The 15,759-nt window shown below is 36.8% G+C and overlaps 1 long non-coding RNA gene across 1 annotated transcript in view; it reads right to left on the reverse strand.

Moving 5' to 3' along the window:
- LOC123330741 overlaps positions 1-14,878 on the reverse strand; it is an 85,490-nt gene extending 70,612 nt beyond the window's left edge. Inside the window, exons 1-2 of the long non-coding RNA XR_006546835.2 lie at positions 14,592-14,878; positions 13,409-13,555 (exon numbers count right to left, since the gene is read on the reverse strand). This is a non-coding gene — a long non-coding RNA (uncharacterized LOC123330741). The remainder of the gene's footprint in view (positions 1-13,408; positions 13,556-14,591) is intronic.
- Between the last annotated feature and the right edge of the window lie 881 nt (positions 14,879-15,759).

Genomic DNA, 15,759 nt, shown 5'->3' on the forward strand with positions numbered 1-15,759 from the left:
TACTACATGAAGGTGAGATTACTCAATCATGTTCTTCATGACTTCCTGCAGGTTTCTAAAGATATCACCTTTGGATCATCATCTTGGTTAATGAGAATTATATGAGATCATAGGCTCCCGGATTCCATGGTGTTGTGAAAGTTAATGAGGATGAGGATGTCTTTAATTCAAACTCCTTTTGGAAAGAATTTCTCTGTCTTTCCTTTGAAAATAGTACTTCTTTTATAGAGACAAATAGCTTTTTGTTATTCCCACTGGAAGAAAATTGTCTTCAAGGTATTGTTGTATAATGGTGAAATAGTTATCAGCAGTAGTTAAACCATAAAAACAAAAACACTTCAACAAAAACAAACACCTAAGAAGTATAAAAAATGACAAGAGAGAGTATGTGAAGGTGAATCAGCAATAATACAGCATATGATACTTAAACATATATGAGAAGGAGAAAGAAAGTAGAAATGAAGTTGCTCAGTCATGTCTGACTCTTTGCAACCCCATGGACAGTAGCCTACACAGGCTCCTCTGTCCATGGGATTTTCTAAGCAAGAGTAGGAGAGTGGGCTGCCATTTCCTTCTCCAGGGCATCTTCCCAACCCAGGGATCGAACCCAGGTCTCCTGCATTGCAGACAGACGCTTTACCATCTGAGCTACCAGAGAAGATAATCAGACAAAAATAAGTGACACTATCAGAGGGCAAAAGGGCATGCTTATGCAGAAATGTTTGATATTACCAAGGGTCTGAACAATCCTTTAACTTCAGGATTCACTGGAAAAACTAAAAGGTCATGCCATACTTGCAGACCATTTATCTCTCTGAAGAGAGGGATATAAAACAATGAAATATGTTTTAATAAAAATAGATTAAGAACTCTTTTGAAAACACATTTGGATTTAATGCATCTTTGCATGTTTCAAAGTCAATTCTTTGAATTTGCTTTTGCAGTATCTTTATTGTGTTTCTAATTTTGGCCTCTATTACTTTTTCTCAACATGTTTGTGATAAAAATTGAGAGGATATTTTCACTGTGATGCTAGAAAATGGAAGTGGTCTCTGACCTGATGTACCTGTAGAGAAATTTAGTATTTTGCATAAAACTGTCCTCAGTGTATCAAACATAAAAGCTATGTGGCATACTTGAGAAAATAGGAAAGCTAAGACTGTAACTGCTTCTGGTGAGGTGCAAAAATCTGACACATATTCAAATTATCTGCAACATTTTATTCTAACTGGGTGAGCACTGCTAAATAAAGTAATTTACACTTAAAGCCAATATGTAGCATGATCTTTCAAATTTATTTTCAGACAAAATATGTGAAGAAACAATTAACATCATAGTACAAATCTCTGAAGACAAATTATATCATATCTATAAGTTATCTATTATTATTTTTAACATTTATTGTGCCTTCTTGGGCTCAGCCAGTAAAGAATCCACCTGCAATGCAGGAGACTCGGGTTCAATCCCTAGGTCAGGAAGATCCCCTGGAGAAGGGAATGGCTGACCATTTCAGTATTCTTGCCTGGCAGATTTCATGGACAGAGGAGCCTGGTGGGCTATAGACCATGTGATCATAGAGAATTGGGATGACTGAGTGACTGACATTTTCACTTTCTTATGCATAAATGAGGAACTTTTCCCTTCCTCCCTCTCTTCCTCTTTACTTTCCATATCTCTCTCCAAATGCATATGTAAATATATATAAAGAAAGAGAAATACACGCTTGTGTATATGTATGCTCATGTTTATAATGAAGTATAATTAAGCTGTTAACATATTCATAAATAGAATTGAAATATTTTCTCATGTTATCCTATTTATAAATATAGCATGATGTTATTGGCCTTATTGTACTTCACTACAAAAAGGAATAATCATTTAACTACTTAAAACTTATTTTAAATTTATTTTAAATGTTTAAATATTATGAAAGATGTCCTGATGAATATACTTGTGAAAACAACTTTTGAGTTGTTTTCAGCATCTCTTTAATTATAGATGCATTTGACATTATACAATGTACTTATAATTATTCACCACATTATAACTAATGCACTATGACAAGTAATTTTATTCATTTATTAAATGTTAATAGAAGCATAAACATATTCTATTTATTGTTATAGAAGCAAAGATATAGAAATACACAAAAAAATAATGCTACCTTGACTCATGGATTTTATAATGAAGAGAGGGAGACAAAGATAAGTATGAATATATATATATAGTATATTAGATGTTCAGTCTTCTATAAAGGAAAATAAAGTAGAAAAAAGGAGGTAGTGACAGAGGAGGGCAATTTACTAGTGAAAAGTTAATACTTGAATAAAGACATGAGGAATACAAAACCATGGGCCACACAGTTATCTGGAAAAGGGAATTTCAGCAACAGGGAACAACACATGCAAAGGCTTTGAACCAGCAATGAAATACTGCAAGGACTCCACTGTGATGAGAATAGAAAGCGATGGCAAAGTGTCAGGAGATAACCTTGAAGAGGCAGCTGGGATTGGAGATCATGTAGGGTTTTATAGGCTTTCCTGACTTTGTATTTTCTTCTGAGTAATACTGGAAACTTCAGAGGCTTTTGAACAAATAGTGAAATCTCCAACTTGCTTTTTAACAGGATATCTCTGGCAGTTAATCAGAAAATCAACAGAAGAGGACCAAGAGTTACATCAGATTTAAAAAGGTACTTGCAATTTCCCAGCTGAGATATGTCTGTGATATGACGTGGTTGTAGTAGAGGTATTAAGAAGAGGTAAAAAGTCTAGTCCTACTTTAAAAGTTGAGCCAAGAAAATATTGTTGAAAGATTGGAAGTCATAAAGAAGAGAAGGAAAGTGTTCTAGGTGACTCCAATATTTGACCTGAGCTATCACCGAGATGGAACAATCATGGGTTAATATGAGGAGATTTTGGAACTTGCAGTCATGAAGCCAAGATTAGAATTCACTTTTGAAAATGGTGAATTTGAGATGCAATTGATATTTGGATTGATGTGGAATTTGAGATGAAAATGGTGAAGAGATATTGAGTGCTTGCTTAAATGTGAGTCTAATGTTCATGGGCAAGGCCAAGGAAAGAGATGTGATTTGGGGATTCAACAGAGGGTGGCTCAGCGGTGAAAGAATCCACGTGCAATGCAGGAGACCCAGATTTGATCCCTGAGTCAGGAAGATCCCCTGGAGGAGGACATGGCAACCCACTTCAGTATTCTTGCCTGGAGAATCCCATGGACAGAGGAGCCTGGTGGGCTACAGTCCATAAGGCCACAAAGAGTCAGGCATGACTGAAGCAACTTAGCATGCAAACACAGTGGGAGGATGGTTTTTAATGCCATAGACTGGATGAGATCATCAAGAGATTAAGTGACATAAAAGTGAAGAGACTCACGATTTGAAACCTGGAGGCACCAGCAATAAAAGTTTAGAGAGATAAGTATGACTAAGCAAAGGTCATTAAATAAATGATCAGTGAATGCAAAAGGAAATGAAGAAATCATACTATTCTTAAAAGCCTCATGAATGTTTTGGGAGGTAAGAGTGATCAGCGTCTTCAAATTCTACTTCTAGATCAAGATGAGATTTGAAATAAAGTTGGATGCAAATGATTCAACAATCATTTGACTGAGTTTTTCATCAAATATTCACTGAGGTTATTTCTAAGGAAGAATACATTTGCCAGTGTTTATTTGACTTTAAACAAAACGTTAAAACTTATAAATAACATTTTAATATATAAAAAAAGAAAATGTAGGTTATTTTTTAAATGACAGGTAAAAATATCAGCATCTTGTCACTTTGATATAAAAATGTAAAAATATATTTCATCTTGACTCTTGGCAATAATGTCCAATAAAAAAAAATCTTATCTTTAAAAATAAATGTTAAAACAATATTTAAAAAACATTACATGAGCATAATTGAGCTATGTGGATGTAAAAATTATCTGCTGGGATGCATTATACAAACCATGGAATTTGAATTAGCCCAATGTATTAACATATAAATGAAATTCCCAGCCCAGTTAAACAAAACCTATACTACAGACATCACCATATTTTAATCAATGGAAGTTTCCAATTTGAAAAACATTTTTGATTGCTCTGATTATGAAAGGACTATAGCTATTTTATAGTGAGTTCATAATCTGATTCTAACCCACGAGTCCAATTTCATCTTCCTACATCTCTGCCTAGCTGATCTACATTTTACGTGAAACTTATTGTCTTCTGAGCATAAATCCTAAATCCATTTAAAACTATCTGCTTTTGTAACATGATCCCAGCTAACTTTAAAAAACAAATAACCTATTCATCGTCTTCTCTCATTTCCTCAGTAATTTCTCGAACATACTTCTCTAACTAAGTCTTCTGTTCCTGTGTTAAGAATTCATTGTCAGCATTGCAAATGCTCTTCCTGGCTTACATAGTCCAAATCTGTTTCCTTTGTCCTCAATGGTCTTAGCTTTCATTGCATTTTGTGCCTTTTGTCCTTATCTTGCTGAGTGAAAACCTGTCCCCTGCCCTGTGCTGTACAGAACAACAATTCTATAGAGGGCAGACAGGGATTGGATGCTAAGTTCAAGTTCTTGTTCTTTGTAGGCTGTATGTGAGATATTGGTGTATTAGTTTTGTTGAAGGCAGGCCTTATTCAAAATCTTCCTGTAGTCTCTTCCCGGATTCATGCCTATTTTATGGATTTCCTTGAACTCCATATAATTTTGTATTGCCCCTTAATGACTTACAAATGAAGCAAGCATTGAGCAAAACTATCAAATATTAAAGAGAAACTAGTAATGAAATGCTCCCCCTGTCTCAGTTAGTGGGTCAGTGTACCCATTTTCCAGTTGCTATGAATGAGGGTGTTCATAGCTAATGACTGCCCTTCTTCTACAATGGGTTGCTCATTGGACTTGCCTAACTGAAGTTGCTTCCTCAGGGAAGTTACTTCCTCTCTCTAAGATTGACTGGCACTGAGCTACAAAGATCCAGCTCCTTTTTCTTTTGTTTTCTTTTTTTGCTTCATTGAAAGATAACTTGACTGGCTGGGTCATACTTCAGAGCACTCTCCCTCTACTCCCCAATTTCCAAACTCAACAACATGTGTATATGCATAACAGTAATACATAATAGTGGGGGGAGGGAATCCAGAATAATGTTTATGTTATGGGACCGTTTTTGTAAAAGACAGAATATAAACATCACTGCTGTTGTTGTTTGGTCACTCAGTCGTGTCCAACTTTTCTGCGACCCCATGGACTGCAGACTGCTAGGCTTCTCTGTTCATGTGATTTTCTAGACAAGAATACTGGAGTGGGTTGCCATTTCCTTCTCCAGCTAATCTTTCTGACCCAAGGATCGAACCTGTATCTTCCACACTGGCAGGCAAAGTCTTTACCACTGAGCCAGCAGGGAAGCCCCAGTATAAACATGTTTTGGTAAACATAGAATATCTCTGGAAATATAAACAGGATGAAAATAAAGCATGCCTCTATTTGAGTGTTTGAGATATTAAGAGAAAAATAAAGAAGAAAATGTATTCTTATTTTTAATTTTAAACTTTTTATTTTGTATTGGAGTATAATCAATTGACAATGTTGTGGTAGTCTCAGGTGAACAGTGATGGGACTCAGCCATACATATACCTGTATCCATTCTCCCATAAACCCCCCTCCCATCCAGGCTGACATTTAACATTGTGCAGAGTTCCATGTGCTACACAATAGGTCTCTGTTAGTAAAATGCTGTACTATGTGCACGCATTACTTATTCAAAAGTATTATTATTGTTTTCATTTTCAAAGGTAACTGATTTTATCAGTAGCTGTTTTCAGTTTGTGTGCAAGGCTAGCCACTGTTAGGAATCAGAGACAATGTCACAAAAAATCAAATTGTGACTCCTTTGTTTGAGATAGTTTTGGCTATAATTCAGACTACTGATGGGTTGGAAAGCATCACAAGTTCAGATCAGCATTTCAGGGAGCTCGGGTGTGAGTCTGGCATTGATTTTTATGAATCTGGGACGTTGGAACCTACCTGCTCCACGGAACAAGCTTCAGTCTTCAGGCAGGTAATCAGGGAAGAGCTGTTAGTTTGGCAAATGGCTAACTGATGAATTACATACATTTTATGAATTATATTTTTACAGTTCATACTTATGCTTGCATAATGTGAAAAATAACTTGCATCTCAAGGAATGGCATAGGAAAGAATCTACGGGGAGGAGAGATACACCAGAGAAAGAGGAAAACACTAAAAATTTTAAATCATATACCAAAATACAAGCAAAATTTGATTTATTTAACCAAAATATATTGAAAATAAGGATTGTGGAAGTGATTCAATAGGGAGCTATTAAGATTTCTAAGATATTTGCTGAAACCAAGATTTAGCTATCTTGGAAAACCAATGAAGTTTAATCAATAGATACATATTCATTTTGCTTTGTTTTATTTTTAGTTTTATAAGTACTGTCGTCCAAGCCTTGATGTCAACTGTGCCATTAAACAGGGCTGAGATTAATAGGTATGAAAAATGTCACCTGGATAGGGATTTGGAAAATAATTTTTAGCTCTATGAGTTTAGATTAAATGCTATAAAAATATAGTGCTTTAACCTTAAACATGCTGAGGATAATGATTGTTTAGACACTTTCTGAGACAAATATCATATACTATGTTATCTATTCCTATTAGATGCACAGAATAGTGGCTCTGAATATATAAATGTCTTTTATCTCAAATATTTGTTACAAAACGTTTAACTTTTTAGCGTGCATTTATAGGGCTTTAATTTACAAGGACATTTTACATGCCAAATATGTGCCTGGCTCTCTGCTAAGGCATACAAATGTGTAAAATGTTATTTTTAACAAAAGAGCTTCATGATCTAGAGGGGAATAAGACATACTAATATGAAAGAGCATTATGAAGTCATTACCCAGGTAAAGAATGTAAAAATTTTTCATTATTACTTAGAGATTATAAAAGATATAATAGGGAGCCCAGGTTACCGAAATATTTATATATTCCATAACATCTTGCAGGAAACCCAAACTTTTTGGCCAACCCTTTAGAATATTCTCAACAGTATACCTCAAGGGACAAAATTTCAAGAAATTCTTTTTTTTTTTTTTTTTTTTTTTTCATTCCTGCTTAGCTAAAAGACTCACACAATGTAAAACATAAATCTCTTTTGAAACCCTTGGGTTTGTCTCATGATTTGAAAGCACTTCTTATTACATGTTCCATCCTATTTCAACAAGTGGTGCTGGGAAAACTGGTCAACTACATGCAAAAGAATGAAACTAGAACACTTTCTAACACTACACACAAAAATAAATTCGAAATGGATTAAAGACCTAAATGTAACACCAGAAACTATAAAACTCTTAGAGGAAAACATAGGTAGAATAGTCTTTGACATAAATTGCAGCAAGATCTTTATGACCCACCTCCCAGAGTAATGGAAATAAAAACAAAACTAAACAAATGGGATATAATTAAAATTAAAAGCTTTTGTACAATGAAGGAAGGTAAAAGGACACCCCTCAGAATGGGAAAAAATAATAGAAAACAAAACAACTGCCAAATAATTAATCTCTAAATATATAAGCAGCTCAAGCAGCTCAATACCAGAAAAATGAGCAACCCAATCAAAATGTAGGCAGAAGACCTAAACAGACATTTCTCCAAAGAAGATATGCAGATGGCTAATAACACACGAAACAATGCTCAATACCACTCATTATTAGAGAAATGCAAATCAAAACCACAACGAGGTATCATCTCACACTAGTCAGCATGTCCATCATCAAAAAGTCTACAAACAATAAATGCTGGAGTGGGTGTGGGGAAAAGGGAACCCTCTTACACTGTTGGTGGGAATGAAAACTGTACAGGTACTATGGAGAAGAGTGTGGAAATTCCTTAAAAAACTGGGAATAGAACTGCCATATGACTCAGCTTACAAAGGTCTGTATAGTCAAAGCTATGGTTTTACCAGTAGTTATATATGGATGTGAGAACTGGACAATGTAAAAGGCTGAGAGCCGAAGAATTGATGCTTTTGAACTGTGGTGTTGGAGAAGACTCTTGAGAGTCCCTTGGACTGCAAGGAGATCAAACCAGTAAATCGTAAAGGAAATCAGTCCTGAATATTCATTGGAAGGACTGATGTTGAAACTGAACCTCTGATACTTTGGTCACCTGATGCGAAGAGCTGACTCACTGGAAAAGAACTTGATGTCGCAAAAGATTGAAGGCAGGAGGAGAAGGGGACGACCGAGGATGAGATGGTTGGATGGCATCACCGACTCAATCGACATGGGTCTGAACAAACTCTAGGAAATGGTGAAGGACAGGGAAGCCCAGCATTCTGCAGTCCATGGGGTTGCATAGAGTTGGACACAACTGAGCGACTGAACAACCACCACCCAGTAATCCCACTGCTAGGTATATACCCCGAGGAAACCATGTTGTTTTAAATAGAGGGATATACTATTTTATACAGCAGAATTAAAACTACAAGCACAATCTTCACTGAAAATGAAGAGAGCTAAAAACCACAAAACACAAATTAGATGGTGGAGCTGCCAGAACAGAGGAGATAAAACTAGACAAATGGATGTGGAAGCAGAAAGAGAATCTCTGGACTAGGATCTCAGAAAAGAGCTGGAATACTACCATTCTCAAAAGTGAAGCAAAGTCTATGTTTACTACAGATGTGGGTATTGTCTCTAAGAGATTTTCTGAGTGCTATTTTGGCCTAAGATGCAGCAGAAATGGACCTAAATGAGAAATACCATAGGCAGGCCATATTTGGTTCACAGGAAATTTTTTTCCTGCAGTTGAGAGAAATAAAGACTGAATTTTAGAATCGCCACACAGCTACATAACTTAGGTAACTGGGTCAGGGTTGTGGGGAGTGAGAGCTAAATGCACTCAATAGGCTTACACAACATAACTCCAGGACGCAAGAACAATGCTCTGTTATCTAGCTTGAAAAACAGTCCCCCTCCTGTTCCTACCTCTTTCTCTCTCACTCCCTCTCTCTCTCTCTCACACACACACACTCATCCTCTAAGCACACCCTCTCCCGCCAAAACACGTTAAACACACCTATCTCTCTTACAAACAGCCAGTCCTGGAAGAGTACTCAACTATTTCAAAGAATAATATAATCTAAGAAGCAGCCAGGATAGGCTCTATGCTAATGTACTAGACAGAGAGAGGGAAGGGAGGGAAGGAGGAAAAACAGAACTGGAGGAAGAGAAGAAAAGGTGGGTCGGTGGGCAGGAGGGAACAGGAAAAAGCCTCTCCAGAAGACAATACTTAGTAGAAAATATTGCCAAGACAAGAAACCTGAAAAAGGCATTACTAAAACCTTAAAGAACAATAACATATTGGCCTGTATGGGGCTAGAGTACAGATTAGAACCACCTGACATATTGAGGTGACAGAGATATAAAATGTGAGAAGTCAAAGCAGTGGAGGAAAAAAATGATCATTAAAAAATAGAAAAGTTTAGGGACCTCCCTAGTGGCCCAGTGGTTAGGCAGCCACCTGCAAACACAGGGGACATGGGTTCCATCCTTGGCCCGAGAACTACCATCCCACACACCACAGGGCAATTAAGCCCATGCGCCCACCACAACTACTGAGCCTCTGTGCCCTAGCGCCTGCCTGCCACCGCAGGAGAAACCATTGCAACAGGAAGCCTGAGCAGCCCAACTAGAGAGCAGCCCCCGCTTCACCACACTAGAGAAAGCCCATGCACAGCAACAAAGACCCAGCACAGCCCAAATTAAATTAAAAAAAAAAAATAAATAGAAAAAGTTGGAAATGCAGGAAAAAACTGAGACGCTTCTATAATCACTGGAAATGAAGTCTAGAGAGGACAAAAATTTTTTTAAAAAACTAAAATGATATGAGACAAAGCAAAGACTAAAGTGATAAATAGGATAATTATAGAGATGAGCAAATAAGATCTAGCATATACATAACTGACCTCTCCAAAAAAGCAATTTAGTAAAATTTTCCAGATATAAGACAACGTATTTTCAAATGGAAAAGATACGGCATATCTCCCCCCAAAAAAGTAGTAGAGTACATTAAAAAATACATATGTTAATAAATTACTAGATGTCAAAGATTTTTAAACGCCAATTAAAACTTTAGCTGTCTTTTATGATCAGGACTTAGAGGCTTCAAAAATCCAGAGACACAGTTTTAAGGGTAATTTTGGAACTTTTTCCACTGGCACAATTGGAGCCTACATCCACAGTGATTTGGGAAAATCATATTAAGAAATGAACATGAAAATTTCTTGTTTACCATTTCACTATGATACATGGTTTCTGATTAGGCATTTATTAAACATTTGCAGAAGTAACACATCAATCAATAACTGGTTTGGAAAATTAATTTACTCTAAAATGAATTGGAGTGTTTTAGTACTACTCTTGTCTGGTAATTGTCAAAGCATAAGTACCTGCTTTTAACCTATAACAGAGTTTCTACAATTCAATGAATTATTGGATAAAGCTACCAGGACCTCTAGCACCCATCTAATCAAAACACCAGTTTAAATAAGTAGTGTAGAGAATTTACATAAAGGATATGCATTTACTACTTTTTAACTTATTTTCTTACATTTGCTTTTTAATCATGGAAGATAATGTGATTGTCTTATACATGTACTGAGTTTGACCCCTTGTAGTGCTTACAGAAATGTATGCTGATATTGATACCATAAATCTTTAATTAAGGTGTTATAAGAAAGGGTCCTTTGACATTAAAATTACAGTGTTTATTGCTTAGAGAAGAGCAAGGGAATATTTCTTAGGTCTTATATTAAGAAATACTGTATACAGCTTATTGCAAAATAAATTGAATAGAGACTGTTGGATTCTGACAGATCTCCAAGAGCAGATGGAGTTTTGAACTAAGACTTGAGGAAGGAATACATACCAACCAATACAACTCATAAAACAGACAAAGGCATTTTATGTACAACAGCCTGTGCTGCTGCTGCTGCTGCTTAAGTGGCGGCAGTCGTGTCCGACTCTGTGTGACCCCATAGACGGCAGCCCACCAGGCTCCCTCATCCCTGGGATTCTCCAGGCAAGAACACTGGAGTGGGTTGCCATTTATTTCTCCAAGGTATGAAAGTGAAAAGTGAAAGTGAAGTCACTCAGTTGTGTCCCACTCTTAGCGACCCCATGGACTATAGCCCACCAGGCTCCTCTGTCCATGGGATTTTCCAGGCAAGAGTACTGGAGCGGGGTGCCATTGCCTTCTCCGACAACAGCCTGTAATGAGGAGTATTTCTATCTACCGTGGATCATTTGTCTAATTTTAAGGAGCAAATGATGGAATGTCTGGACATTAATGTCTGTGAACTTGAGATCCTGCCGGGACGCCTAATCTAAGGCCCCTCATGACAACGTCCAAAAAAACGAATCTCTACTTCCTTTGTTGATGCTGTTTGTTGAAAAGCAACTTTTCCCACAGTCTTTACATTTTTATCAATATGGACAAAAGACAACCTTACATCATTTGTAGTTAACATCCATGGAATCTTGTTACGCCAGACATAGGTCATAAACTTAACATTTAAAAGTGTTTTCTACTTTTTCTCTGTCTCAAATCACTTGTCTCTATCGCTGTGTCTCAAACTAAAGTTAATATAATACCATCACAAGAACTGTATAATGTAATATACACCAATTTTCTTTTTAAAGTTATATTGATTTGAGAACTAACCAACTTTTTACAGTTAAATGTCAGTAACAATAGCTTAACCTTTAAGGGGTTTTGCAGGATGTTAAGATTTCTGCTGAGTAGATCAACTTTCTACCAGGCAAGCACTACAGGGTGCTAGGGCTTGCAAGTCTTAGAAAATAACAGGGGCTGATAAAGACTAGTACTCTAAGGGCTGACAGGTGAGGACATCAACTGACAGAGAAGGTAATGATTCATGGCTATTTGTTAGGACAATATTGCTTGGGCCTTTACAGGCTTCTTTAACTATACAGTGCACTGTATTAACTCAAGTATTTCCAAAGGCTTGACTATATGATTACCCAATAGCCATTTGGACCTCATGGGGGAAATGATACATATGTATCAATCATCTTTGTATTTATTTTTAATTAAAAAATAAATCCCAGGGAGATAAATAATAAGGCCACAGAAATGTAGAAATGGAAACCGAGTCAGTGCTGACATTGCCTGTGTTTTAAAATTTCAAAAATAGAGAAGTAACAAGGTTGAATAAGTAAACTACTTTAATAATCCTTCGAATTATAGACTTATGAAATCTTAAAGCCCTAAAAGGGAGACTCTCCTAATACATACACAAAAGTGACTAATGACTGCCTGTCACCTGTGTTAGATGTTATATGAAGGGAAATGATTGTTAAAATTGGGGAGACGGGTGGTAGGTATGAAAAAAAAATCAATGCTAAAATAAACAAACTTTAAAAAGAAAGAAAAGGAGAAATGGGAGAGAGGAATGGATGGAGGAAGCAAAAAAGGAAAGCGATGACACTTGAGTTGGAATTTATAGACTAAAAATGAAAAGGAAGATGAGATTAACTTTAGACTCCTGATAACAAAAGCAATGGAGGAATGAAAATTTATGGTGATTTAAGGACTGTAAGTAGAACAAGGTAGTTAAATATAAAGGCTGCAGAAAGAAAACTATAGTTAAATACAAGAAGCTAAATTGGAGCAAACTGTGAAAGGCTGTACTGGCTACATAACAGTGCTTTGCTGTACTCGCTGCAGCAAATGAAGCAACATAAAATGGCTTTAAATTGAGAAGTAATACCTTATTTACCATTTATTTTTATGAATATCAATGTGCTATTTACTTAATTTAACATAGTATTAATGCAACTCTATATAAAATAAAATGCATTTGATGTTGATTTTAAATCAAATACCCCCTGTCTCCTTTTCCTTATACACCCATCAGCACCTCAAGCCTCTCAACTGGTTTTTCTGCCTCCATTTTTGACCTTTTCAAATTCATCCTGGAGAATTCAGTTACAAAATTCTTTCTAAACCGAAATATTCCATCTTATCTTTAAAAAAAAAAAAACTTCAGTGGCCTTTCTTTGTGCCCATAAAGAAGAACAAACTACTTTTAAAATGTAGATTATAAGGTTCATTCTAATCTCAAACATTGGCACTATCTGCTACTTCACTCCACACTGCTACCCTCTGGGTCTAAGCTCTAGCTGTACTTATTTCTCAGTATCTTTAACCACAAGGTCTTCATTTTTCTGGTCTTTGCCTGAAATACATCACACACTCTGCCACATTCAATCAAACAATTTTGACACCTAAACCCCACTATAAAGATGAGGAAACTTAAAAACACATAATTTGGTAACTTACCAAAATCACAAAACGAAGTGAAGATCAGGATCTGAGCTTGAGGAATTCAACTTCAGAGTCCATACTGGAACTGTGAAAGGAAGTTTCCAGGGAAATTTTCTGAAGCGGCATCCCAGCTAGGCTAAGTGCAATAGGAAAATATTTCCCCTGTAGTGGGAAAATAGTAATACACACTTAGAGTTTAATTCAACCCAATGCATCATTTGCTTGTATTTGTCACTTACAAATATAAGTATGTGAAACTGAATCTCAATGCTCTCCTATACTAGACTGATTTCAATGTGTTCTAAAACCTGAGTTCTTTACATCACCATGCATCATTCTTTCCATAAATTGCATCTTCAGGCCAATAGTTTTGACCCGTAGAAACTGATAGAAGACTTGAAAGTGATAATGCTGGACTTTTTGTGAAGAAATAAAGAGTATCATGTTAGATATTAAAGTGCAAGGTTTACAAAGGTTTGGGGACACTTTCAAGGAAACACACAAGGTAACACAGAATAATTATCAGTGGATGTACTTTGCTGTTGTGGAGGGATTAGAAGTAGTCACTGGAGTCAGGAGGTTGATCAAAAATTATGAGACTTCCCTGGTGGTCCAGTGGCTAAGACTCCACACTCCCAGTGCAGGGCACCTGAGTTGCATCCCTGGTCAGGGAATTAGATCCCACGTGCTGCAACTAAAAATTAGATCTCGCATGCTGCAGCTCAAGATCCTGTGTGCTGCTACTAAGACCAGTGCATGTTTAAATAAAAATATTTATAAAATTTGCATGAAGATTAGCATGGTAGGCACTGCTGTAATTTCAGGGGCTGTGGAGAAAAGTGAAAAGAGTTTTTACATGAAATGTTATCTCTTCAGAATTAAGAGAAAAAACAGTGTTTAAAAAGACAGCCTTTTGATTTTTTGTTTTTCAGTGATAACCCATTACTTTAACTTATTTATAACTATAAAACAACAACAATGAAGTAACAGACCATAGGAGCACCTCCAAAGCTAAAAACTGGGACTAACAGTTTCCCATAAGCCATTTAAATAGCTTGGAAATTGTCACTCTGTCCTAACAGCAGGTAAAAGCTAACCTGAAAAATCAACACCACTTAGGTCCATAAGAAAAGTAAGCGAAAGTGTCCCCACATGCATTGGAGAGACAGATGGGCGAATACAGAGAATCATAACTTACCTGAGCAGAAATCCACAAGCTGAAATGTTAATGGAAAGCTAGCGCTGGCGTACAGCTACTGCCATTGATGAATTTCTGGAGGCTCAATGTGGACAACTCTGAGAATTAAAAACTCCAGAGGGTCCAAAGCATAGTTGGAGTTTGACCTCTTGGAGTTTTAGCAGGTTCTCACAACGAATAATGAGAGAACTTCCCTCACACTTTCAGCTTCTGCTGGAAAAAGGAACCATTTTGAAGTTTTCCAGAATATGCTGTCCTTAACAAGATGTGTCCCCAGGAGAAAGTATTTAAGGAGACTCTAACCCAGTTGGGATTTATCAGCGCTTAATTGACCTGAGAGACTAGAAACAGCCAATTCTAGATATCTCTAGCCTTCTACCTAGAGGAAGAGACATACCCAAATCCAGCCCACTCTGGTCATCCTGTCCTACCTAAGGAGTGCTGAGAAACGCATGTAAGTTCACAGCCCAGGGACACAGGTGGAACTAGAAGACTGAGAACTAATAAAACAACTATAGCACACTTCCCCTCCCCCAACACTTTATCACCTCATCACTAAAGGCTTATTTACAGCCGTTCATTTTATCTAGTATGGCAGGTTCAGCTATCAAAGTTAGTTTGAACCTTAAAAGTAGTAGTTTGAATCATTAAAAGGTAATTTAAACGCAAAAATCCTGTAGGAAGAGACATAGCAAAACTCGTGTGTGTGTGTGTGTGTGTGATAAGAATATTTAGGACAAACTCTCAGCAAATTTCAAGTATACAATACTGTCGCTACACCTGTGCCAAGTTAAATCTTGGAGGCAGAGTTCTGAGTGCAGTAGAAAAGGATAGTTTTAGTGTTTGCCAAGGGAGACATTCTGCCTCAAATAACTATGTGTCTCAACCCAGGAGGGTCTGATGAAGAGGATTAAAACAACTATTTAAAGGTAGGGGTCTCAGACAAGATTGGAATGAAAACTGAAAACACCTTTTCCAGTCCTGTGGCCACTGCTAACTTTTCCAAATTTGCTGGCATGTTGAGTGCAGCACTTTCACAGCATCATCTTTTAGGATTTGAATTAGCTCTACTGGAATTGCATCACCTCCACTAGCTTTGTTTGTAGTGATCCTTCCTAAGGCCCATTTGACTTTGCACTCCAGGATATCTGGCTCTAGGTGAGTGATC

This window comes from Bubalus bubalis, chromosome 20 (assembly GCF_019923935.1).
Source record: "Bubalus bubalis isolate 160015118507 breed Murrah chromosome 20, NDDB_SH_1, whole genome shotgun sequence".
Taxonomy (NCBI): Eukaryota; Metazoa; Chordata; class Mammalia; order Artiodactyla; family Bovidae; genus Bubalus; species Bubalus bubalis.